Source organism: Dermacentor albipictus, chromosome 4 (assembly GCF_038994185.2).
Source record: "Dermacentor albipictus isolate Rhodes 1998 colony chromosome 4, USDA_Dalb.pri_finalv2, whole genome shotgun sequence".
Classification (NCBI taxonomy): domain Eukaryota; kingdom Metazoa; phylum Arthropoda; class Arachnida; order Ixodida; family Ixodidae; genus Dermacentor; species Dermacentor albipictus.
Window position 1 is genome coordinate 41,176,308 of NC_091824.1, and position 9,513 is coordinate 41,185,820.

Genomic DNA, 9,513 nt, shown 5'->3' on the forward strand with positions numbered 1-9,513 from the left:
GTGCTCACATTCTTGTATATATGCAATGGCCAGTGAAAAATCTCAATGACGCTGTCGTTTGTTCCATTGTATTACGCAGGAGTAGCTGTCCCTTGTCGTGTATCGTGAGTAATTGCACCGAAGTTATAGTCGCGACAGAGAGCACGTATAAAAAGCAGGAGTTCTGCAAGATATATGAGGGAAAGTCAAATGAATGAGCCAACAACGGGTTACTTTATTTAAAAGTAGTCTTCATGAGAATTTAGACATTTGTCCTATTGAATAACGAGTTGCGTGATTCCCGTCTTATAAAACTCCTTGGGTTGCTGCTTCAAAAAGTCTGTATCTGGTTCCCTTGAGCTGTTTTTTCGGTTGCCCCAAAATGTAGAAGTCGCAAGGTGACAGGTCTGAGCTGTATGTAAACAAAGTTCACTGCATGTATACACAAAACCTCGCAACAAGATACTTAAGTATACGTATAAGTCTCCAATGAGTCTATGTATGTAACTGTATAAGTTAACTGTATATAATGCGTCTAATAACTGTATAACTGTAATAACTGTATAATGCGTATATAATACTGTAATAAAGAAGTAACTGTATATAATGCGTCAAACAAGGCAAATGAACATGTTGCACAATCATAGATTCACATAATCCTAGATTCCGCCCCCATTCCATCCACTCCCCCCGATGTATTGCGCGCGACGGAAGGCGGCGCGCTTGCTCCCCGCTTTTCTCCTTTGCGCACACAAGACTGAGCCACCATCGTCGGCTCACCCATTCCACCTCCCCTCCTACGCTTTCACTCACACATACAGCATGCAGCGCGTGGTCACGATGTTATCACCCTTGGACTTTATACGAAACATGAGGGCGATGGCAGGAATGCGCCTGGAGTGTCCATATAATTGCTTTCGCAATAATATAATAAACGTATCCGGCAACTGAAGCGTCCCGTCGCCCATTACTTCCCGCAAAAGAAGTATCAAAATCGAACTTTCACCATGCAACAATTCGCTGCGCCGCAACAATGTATTTTTTTTTCTGTGAGGCGGAGGCACCGAAAGGAAAAAGAAAACGCATAGGAAAGTATCTTGGCCAGAATCTAATGCCTACTTCGGGCACCTAATGGGGCTACGGAAGGAATACCGAAGAAAACATGAGACGCTTGGTCCACTGAGAATCATACGCATACTGCTCAGTATCCTTCAGCGGCGAAAGAAGACTTTCCGGAAAGGTTCCGCTCAAGGAATGCGGTGCAATCCTTCGAGTCCCCACAGTGATGGCGGCGAGCGACCATTGTTTTTTTTTTTTCTCGTCTGCTAGCCAGAAAACGTCCAAAACTCTGTCCGGTGAAAATCCACTCGGCCAGAGCAAACCGAACGCGCACCGAAGTGTACCGCACGGTGGTCGAGGCCATACGAGAAAAACGTATGCGCTCTGGTTGGCTCTGGCAGCCCGCGGTTAGGGTAGCAAGAACAAAAAAAAAATCGAAGAGGCTTAATGTGTCCTCGCGAATAAAAGTCAAAGTAGAAAAAATAAGTAAGAACGTATTTACTTTGGCTGGCTTGAGTGTCTTGACATGGATGTTCTGGCGTAGGTTAAAAAAATGTTTATATTTTTTTTTATGTGACATGACGGCACAAATGAACCACCCCAACGCTTCGTCTCATTGGACCTCGCTGCCTGTTTGTCAACTTGGCTGCTAGTGTGTTGATTTGGCTTGTCTCGTTGTATGTTCCGATGTAAGAGTTTAGAAAAGTCAATAGACATTTGGCGTCAAATGTTTATAACAACATTAAACCCACAAAGTTCCGCAATTGAAAATGTAAAGCACAACTTTGGAAATGTCAATGCACCTTTCACATCAAGAGCTTATGAGATTAATACCCGTGTCACACGGGCACATTTGGAAGGCCTTCCAGTCGACGGCCTTCGAAACGCCAGAACTCTATCGACTCAAAGGAGTTGTCACGCTGCTACACGGCACTTTTGAAAGGCCGTTGAGTGGTTTCGGCGTTTCTCGCCAAATTGTGTGGCGCTGCGTATCTTTATTTTCGTTTTCATGTCACAAAAAGTTAAACAACATTAAAACCACTTAAAAAGCACTAGAATTTCTTTTATGTTTATTTATGCATTAAAACAATTGTTTATACATTGTCTTACATGTACGTTTAGTTTTTAAGTTGTTGAGTAGCGAAACTGCGGCAACGTTTGCGTCGCTGCACGTCGCTGTTGTCGAGAGTGTGTGTAGTTCGCGCATATCAAGTGGCAAAAATACTTTATTGAATAATTGATACCACTCATATATAGTATTTTCAGAGCATTTTGGTTAGATTTGTTCTTTCTAACCGTGAGTTGGAGCACACTGTAAACGAGAGGGCATGTTCGCGCTGTTTCCGTTTCCGTTGCTCAAAGGCCATCGAGATTTCGATAGAGTTGTAAGGTGCTCCGTTGACTCGATAGACTATTGACTCGGCGGCCGTCGAAATCGCCCGTGTAGCAGCTCGAACTTGACCTTTGAGTCAACTGACTATCGGTTGGAAGGCCTTCCAAACGCCCGTGTGACACGGGTATTATACCCATAAAGTTTCGCAATTGATATCCATGCGCTCCATAGATTCCGTGGCCTCAGTGAGATGCCGCGGCGAGCCCGCTCACCATCAAAGCGCCCTTGAAAGTTTGTGTTTGGATGGGACTGTTTGGCGTTAGGTGACTCCCGGTGTATGGGCGTTGCCACGAAATCCAGCCCGAGTTTGCAATCTTCGCGGTTAAATGTCTTTTGGATCGTCAAAAAGACATTCTAGACAAAATCCAGAGTGATTTCCGGCGCCGGAGGTCACTTTGGTCGGCGGTGCATGGACAGCACGAAAAAATTTCGGGGGGGGCTGAAGCCCCATAAGCCCCCCCCCTGGCTACGCCCCTGCACCCTTGCCTACTACCCCCCCCCCAAAAAAAAAGAACTTAATTCCTCCTAATCTACAAATTTATCCGATGCCCACCTCTGTGGCGTAACTCAGAGGCCATGTGTCGCTACGGGACGTATACCGCACAATTAACAAATTATTATACGCTAGTGAGAATATGCATGTGGCCCATTCCGAGGAAGTACTGAAATGAAATAGAAGCGAATAACGACCTAATTACCCGGCAAGACGTAATTTAAGCTACAAAACTGACATGTAGATTATAGATTTTCTTTTCCAATTACCTATTCGAAACGGACGGAAACAGCATTCGCATGCGGCGTGCATTAACTCCAAGGAGAAAAAAACAAACAAGCAAAAAAACGTCGGCGCCACATGTTTTACTTCACCTAATCAAGGTAATCAAATAATTGACCGACGATTCTTCTAAATGAGAATGCGACTTCTCGCGTCAGGTAGCCGTCAGAGGACCGGCACAGCTTCAGTGATTTTACGCAAACTGGGACGACAAAAATTAACTTAGTTTTTTTATAGGATGTAGAAAGATGAAAAGGGGGAGTAAAATTGCCGCAAAATCAGTTGCTATGCCGGGGAGAGCACTTTCCTACATCGCGTAAAGCGCTTCATGCTCTCCTACCAGCGACACTAACGCGTCAAAAGAGAGTGCGAATCAGCGGATATCACTACTTGGTTGCTGTCGAAGTAATAGTATTGCCCTCCTTAATGGAAAAATTCATGGTAAACATGATGATGCCTGATTGAACAATCGCTCTCTAACTTTCTGAGAAATTTATTTTCTTAAGTCAATTAAGCACATTTGTTCTAGCATCAAGACATGCGCAAAACGGCATGCTAGGCTCATCCCATGATGACTCCAACCAAGAGCGCGCCTAATAGGTTTCTTGGTACGCACTACACCAACTGCTGTGAGAGTAAAATAATATGGCCCCAGCCTAATAAAGAGCGCGAAAAAAATGACTGTATTTTTACCCTCCAGACTTATAAAAAAACATGCTAAGTGATTTGTGTGGTGAGAAGCTTGTTTCTGCTGGGTATATTGATTAAGCAGGCTGTTAACAAGCTGTAGACGGAACCAGCTGGAAAATGCTCCAGTTAGTGAAGTGCGGCTTTCCACAATGCCGCATCGGGCACTCAGTCATCTGGGTCTAGCGAAGTGTACTTTACAGCAAAGCAAGAGGCGACGCGCTCCAGCGCTGTAGCAGACGACGCGAAGCACCTCCCCTGGGTCCGTGTGCGCCTGCGCCACTTCGCTTCGATGCGCCGCCACTCCGGACGCACTAGCGTTCCGCGGAGCGCGGCCACGGTGAGCCGTGTTCACCCTAAGAGTGGACGAGCCTGTACATCACACGTTGCGATGTGATGCGCCGCAGATAGAAGAGGGCTTCTAACTGCGTGAACCACACGGCGGGATTCTTCGGCCAAAAGGGCCGCAGCCTCGGCTGGGCAATGTAAATGGCGTCCATGGCAGCGCTGGGGCCAGGGATGTCGCCTGGCACTGTTGATTGGGGCTGAGGAGCCGGGGCATCGTTGCTGAATATTGTAGTGTTCATTTCGTCTTCCATTGCGTGCGCTTGCTACGTCCGAGTCACCAAGCTATAGGGGCACGAAATGCGTCCGCTATAGACAGACGCGCGCAGAGAGAAGAGAACGGACTTTGAGAGCAACCGGCGAGCAGCCGAGCGGCGGTGAAACTGAATTTTTATTGTATATGCCTTCCACGCCGAGGAGGAAGGCGCCGCGAACATAAACATTCGCTCGTTGTGCAGACGCTCACGGCGGCGGCGGCGGAATCGGATCCACTATATATATTGTTACGCATGAAGAAAACGAAGACCAGTGAACGTGCTTGCGGTCCCGGGTGGAGGAAAGAAGAAGAGGACGACGCTCAGTTGATAAACCAGCTGACCTGAAATTCACTGCAGAAGTCAGACCACAGCCAGAACTGTCACTTCTTCTAGACACTGCACCTTACCGAGGTTGCGGCACGCTTCAAGAGAAGATGCATGCATGCAAAAAAAAATTACCGACGATTACGTTACTTCCTAATGCGAAATTTGAGCGCAGCAAATAAGCTGTTTCACCTTTTCGATAGATTGAGGCAAAGAAATCGAGCAACACATGTATGCGCTATCACAGAATTTTTTTTTAAATTTTTCACACGTATTCCTTTAACAAAGACTCCACTAACAGTTCTTGACAGTCATGAAGGAAGTTTTGTGGTCGGAGAAATAGACTGATATATGTTCGACTTGGTACACCAATGCTTGATTCTCAAAGACGAGATCTATACAAGTGCCTCGCGAGGTTGTCACAGCCGTGGGACGCGTTACGAGCGAGAGGAACGGGATGTTCTCCCGCATAAGTGTTAGGAAATTGCTGTTTGTCTTTATGTCAACATTAAAGTCCCCCACTACTAACATCGGTGTGGATCGATGGACGGTTAATGCGAGTTCCAGGAAGTGCACGACGTCTTTCGTGAGTGCGGTAGCGGACTCACGAAAGCGGTACCAGTCGGTCGCTGCTAGCGCTGGGGGGATGAAAGGGGGGCGGAGCTGGTTGTGAGGCCGACGATAACGCCGACGACGACGCGAAACCCAGGAACGGACGCCAAAGAGCCATTTGTGTAGCCAGACCTCCTCCACAGTCTCTCCTCCTCCCTTCCATCATCCTCCCTCGCCCGGAGAGCCGACAGCGCGCATGCGCGGCGGCGGAGCAGCAGATTCGTCGGCGAGCTGGTTACGAGGCCGACGACAACGCCGACAACGCCGACGACAACGCCGACGACGACGCGAAACCCAGGAACGGACGCCAAAGAGCTGCGCTCTAAAAGGACAACTGAAGCTGCAAAGAATCGCTTATGCAACTTGCGTTTCACCTTATGTCCAAAAGTTCACGGTTAAATCAGGACAACTTGGAACAAAGGAAGCCAATGCAAGAGGTCGGCACCGCAGCTACGCAAGATGTTCCACAAGGCCCCACTCCATGTTTACACATAACTCCTCACTGCTGCTTGCACAACTTTGGGATGGTAATACAAGATATGATGAAAAAAGCACAGAAGTAAGCCTTTACATGTCAGCCACATCTGAGTGTGCAACCAAAGACTTTTTCACTCCAACAGCCACGCAATGGGGCCCTTGGTCATCAGATGATCTGTATCGCAATGTTATGCTTGCGTAAAGCTTCAGCACAAGATATACTACATGGCTTTTTCATGTTTACATAAGGCCTTCCTGACTGCAACACTCAACTGTGCGATTTGCCCGAGACAAGAAAATGAACCAGAAGCAGCAGCTCACAGCATTGAACATTCTGGCTCAGCACTCACATCCTTGCTGGCGGTAAAAAATAAGCAAATCAAAGTGCTGCAGCGCAGTGCCTTGCCGAGTCCACCAGATGGTTAGGCATCTGCATTTGTGCTGTTTCACACGTGCACGAAAACCGTGTCCTGGCACTACAAAAACCCGAGGTGCACCACTGCTCCACAAATGCAATGTTCTTCCCGGCGGAGGGAAAACGAGCGCGCGGCGGCACTAACTGTTTTTATTAAACATCAACATTAATGTGATGCCATTTGGATTGAGCAACGCTCCGGCAACTTTCGAGAGATTTATGGACACTGTATTGCGTGGCTTGAAGTGGAACATCTGCATGTGCTACCTCGACGACGTCGTCCTCTTCTTCTTTCCTCCACCTGGGACCGCAAGCACGTTCACTGGTCTTCGTTTTCTTCATGCGTAACAATATATATATATATAATATATATATATATACATATATATATATATATATATATATATATATATATATATATATATATATATATATATATATATATATATTATTCGATACAACAAATATTTATTACAACACCTATACAACAAATGCTCGCAACTTAGATGTCGACATGTATTTCGGTTCTTCGTATTTGTTGAAAAGTACAGGAAGATTGTGTCGTGCTATTTGTCGAGTTCGTCATCAATACACAAGAAACAGAAATACAAGGATTATATATATATAATCCTCGTATTACTGGTTCTTGTGTATTGATGATGAACTCTTCATTTCCATCCTATAATATTTTATTTGTTGGCTTTGTTGGTAAGAATATATGCCTAAATTTTCAGTTCATGCATTGTTACGTATCTTGTTTTTGCCGTTTCGCTACAGCTGCATTGTAACGGCTACTTGGGCATCTGTCAAGCTGTCTACTCAGCTTTTAGCACAGGTAGCCATCTATTGCTATCTTGTGAAGACAATCACTTGTTTGATTGACTGAATGATTTCGAAAGTTTTCACTATACTTGAAAAAACATACTTACTTCAAAAGTTTTCTATTAGCACATTGTGTATTATGTAGACAAGTGGTGTGTTACCTATAGTCCAATTATGTTTTAAGTGCAAATGTTACAGGCGTGAGTAAACTAGAACATAAATCGCGCGTGGCGCGTGGTGCCTAAAGCTTAACCAATTTAATAGTAGTAGACACTATACAATTCCAATAGCAATACAACATTTTCTCCGACTTTTAGTGTTGCGATTCTTTATTTTGATGCAACCAAACGAGGAAAATTAACTATGCAGTGTCCATCGTGCAGCTGCAGTATGCAGCAAGCTGCAACAATCTTTGTAACGTGGTACACATGCTCTGTACGGTGAGGTACGCTTTTATTGTTCGAGCCTGTATTTTTTCGAGTTTGTGACAGTCCGCTTCTATTCGATAGTTCTTTTCGGTTATGGTACTACCACCGTTTATCTTTTTCCGATTTCAAATAATTTTTTTCCATTGGTAGCTTAGGTTCAGCAATTCTTCAAAATAAAATCACACTTTTTATGTATACGTATCAAAGACACATAAATATACCAAGCTGACCTCAGATATAATTCCGGAGGATGTCTAATTCGACGAATGTGTTTTTTCGCTGAGTTTCTCCTTACCTAGCAAGCACTAATTTAGCAAGGGATTTCGCTGTCAAATACAATAATTAGAATGTATTAATAGTTAATTATTTGAGGAGGAGGTGATGAAGGAGCGAGAGGTGCAGGTGGACGAAGAAATGGGATAAATAGCATACCTGGTAAAAATAATGAGTAGGTGGTATCAATATTATTCTGACCTCTGCCGCTTTAATTTCCGCTCAATTTCATTGTGTTTACCTTTTCCTAACATACCCCATGCAGTGTCACATGTCGGAGCCTCTGAGGAGCTAAAATAAACAAACAATTCTTCAAAATAAAACACTTATTTCATAATTAGAATTACTTTGTACAAGCGATAATTTCGAACCAAATTTTCCAGTTATCAATTTCTGCTGTTATCAATATTGTCGAACCTGTTCGACTAAGCACTAATCTGGCACATATTATCTTTAATTCATATTACTTTCAAGACATCGAAATCTCTTTGTCTACCATAAACAGTGCGACGTTATTGGATTATACACTTCTAATCCGAATCAAATGACATCAGCTTTAAACTGATCAGGTGCAACCCAAGGGAATGTTCTGGGCCCATTTTTATTCTGGATCTTCATAAACAGCGTGTGTAGCACAATTTTATCAAGTATTGAATTATATGCAGGCGGCTGTGTGTTATGCCGTAAGATGCGATCGCAGACTGACACTTTCAACTTTAATGAGCATTTTACTGGATCTGTCTTTCGTGTTTCTCATAATAAATGTCGCTAAGCTCAGAAAAATTCAAGTTATTACCTCTAATCGTAAAAGCGATAATTCTTCATATAGGTACGCTCTCAAAAACCATTGTCTTTCCACCACCCTCTTCTAGAAGTATCCACGGGTCTATAGGGCAACGATGCGAACTCATGTCAGTCTACAGCAAAAGTGCCACGTATGATCGGCTATATAAAGCGTAATCTTCACGGCGCTCTTATGGCCGTAAATATATAAGATTTGTCCGCGCTCAACTTGAATATACCACTCCCGTATGATCACATAAGGAGGATTATCTAATGTCGAACTTTGAAGGAGTTAGAACCGTTTGGTGTGCTTTATTATCACAGACTAGAGCATACAATCTAGCGTCACTAACATCAAGAAACTTTTACCACGTCAACTTTAAGAAACGTCCAGAACTATCGCAATACTCTCGTTGTGTGCACTATATACTTGATAGCGATCATGCGTCCTGCTTACCCCTCTCTATCCCTTACCTCACGCCAGAACGTTTCCACAAGGACCATAGTTTTCAACGCCTATTTCGTAGAACCAACACGTTTAATTACTTTGACGTGCCTTAAGCCATTGCAGATTAGAATGCCCTTCCCAATGGCATTACAAACGTTTTTAATCTTGTGACGTTTTTAGGTAAGTGGTGTTTTCGCCTTATATTTATGTATCGTTTGAGTAATATGCGCAGGAGAATGAGTAGATTTTCCTTGATACACGTGTTCGTGTGTGATACGTAACTGCTACAATTGCATGCGCTGAATAAAAGAGCTGTTGATTTTCTGCAGCCCTAGCGATGCGTAAAAAATTATTACTTTTACTCCTATCTGTTGCACAATATTTATTCTCATACTGCTGTATATTGAGCAATAATTTGATTCCCGCTCAATTTCAA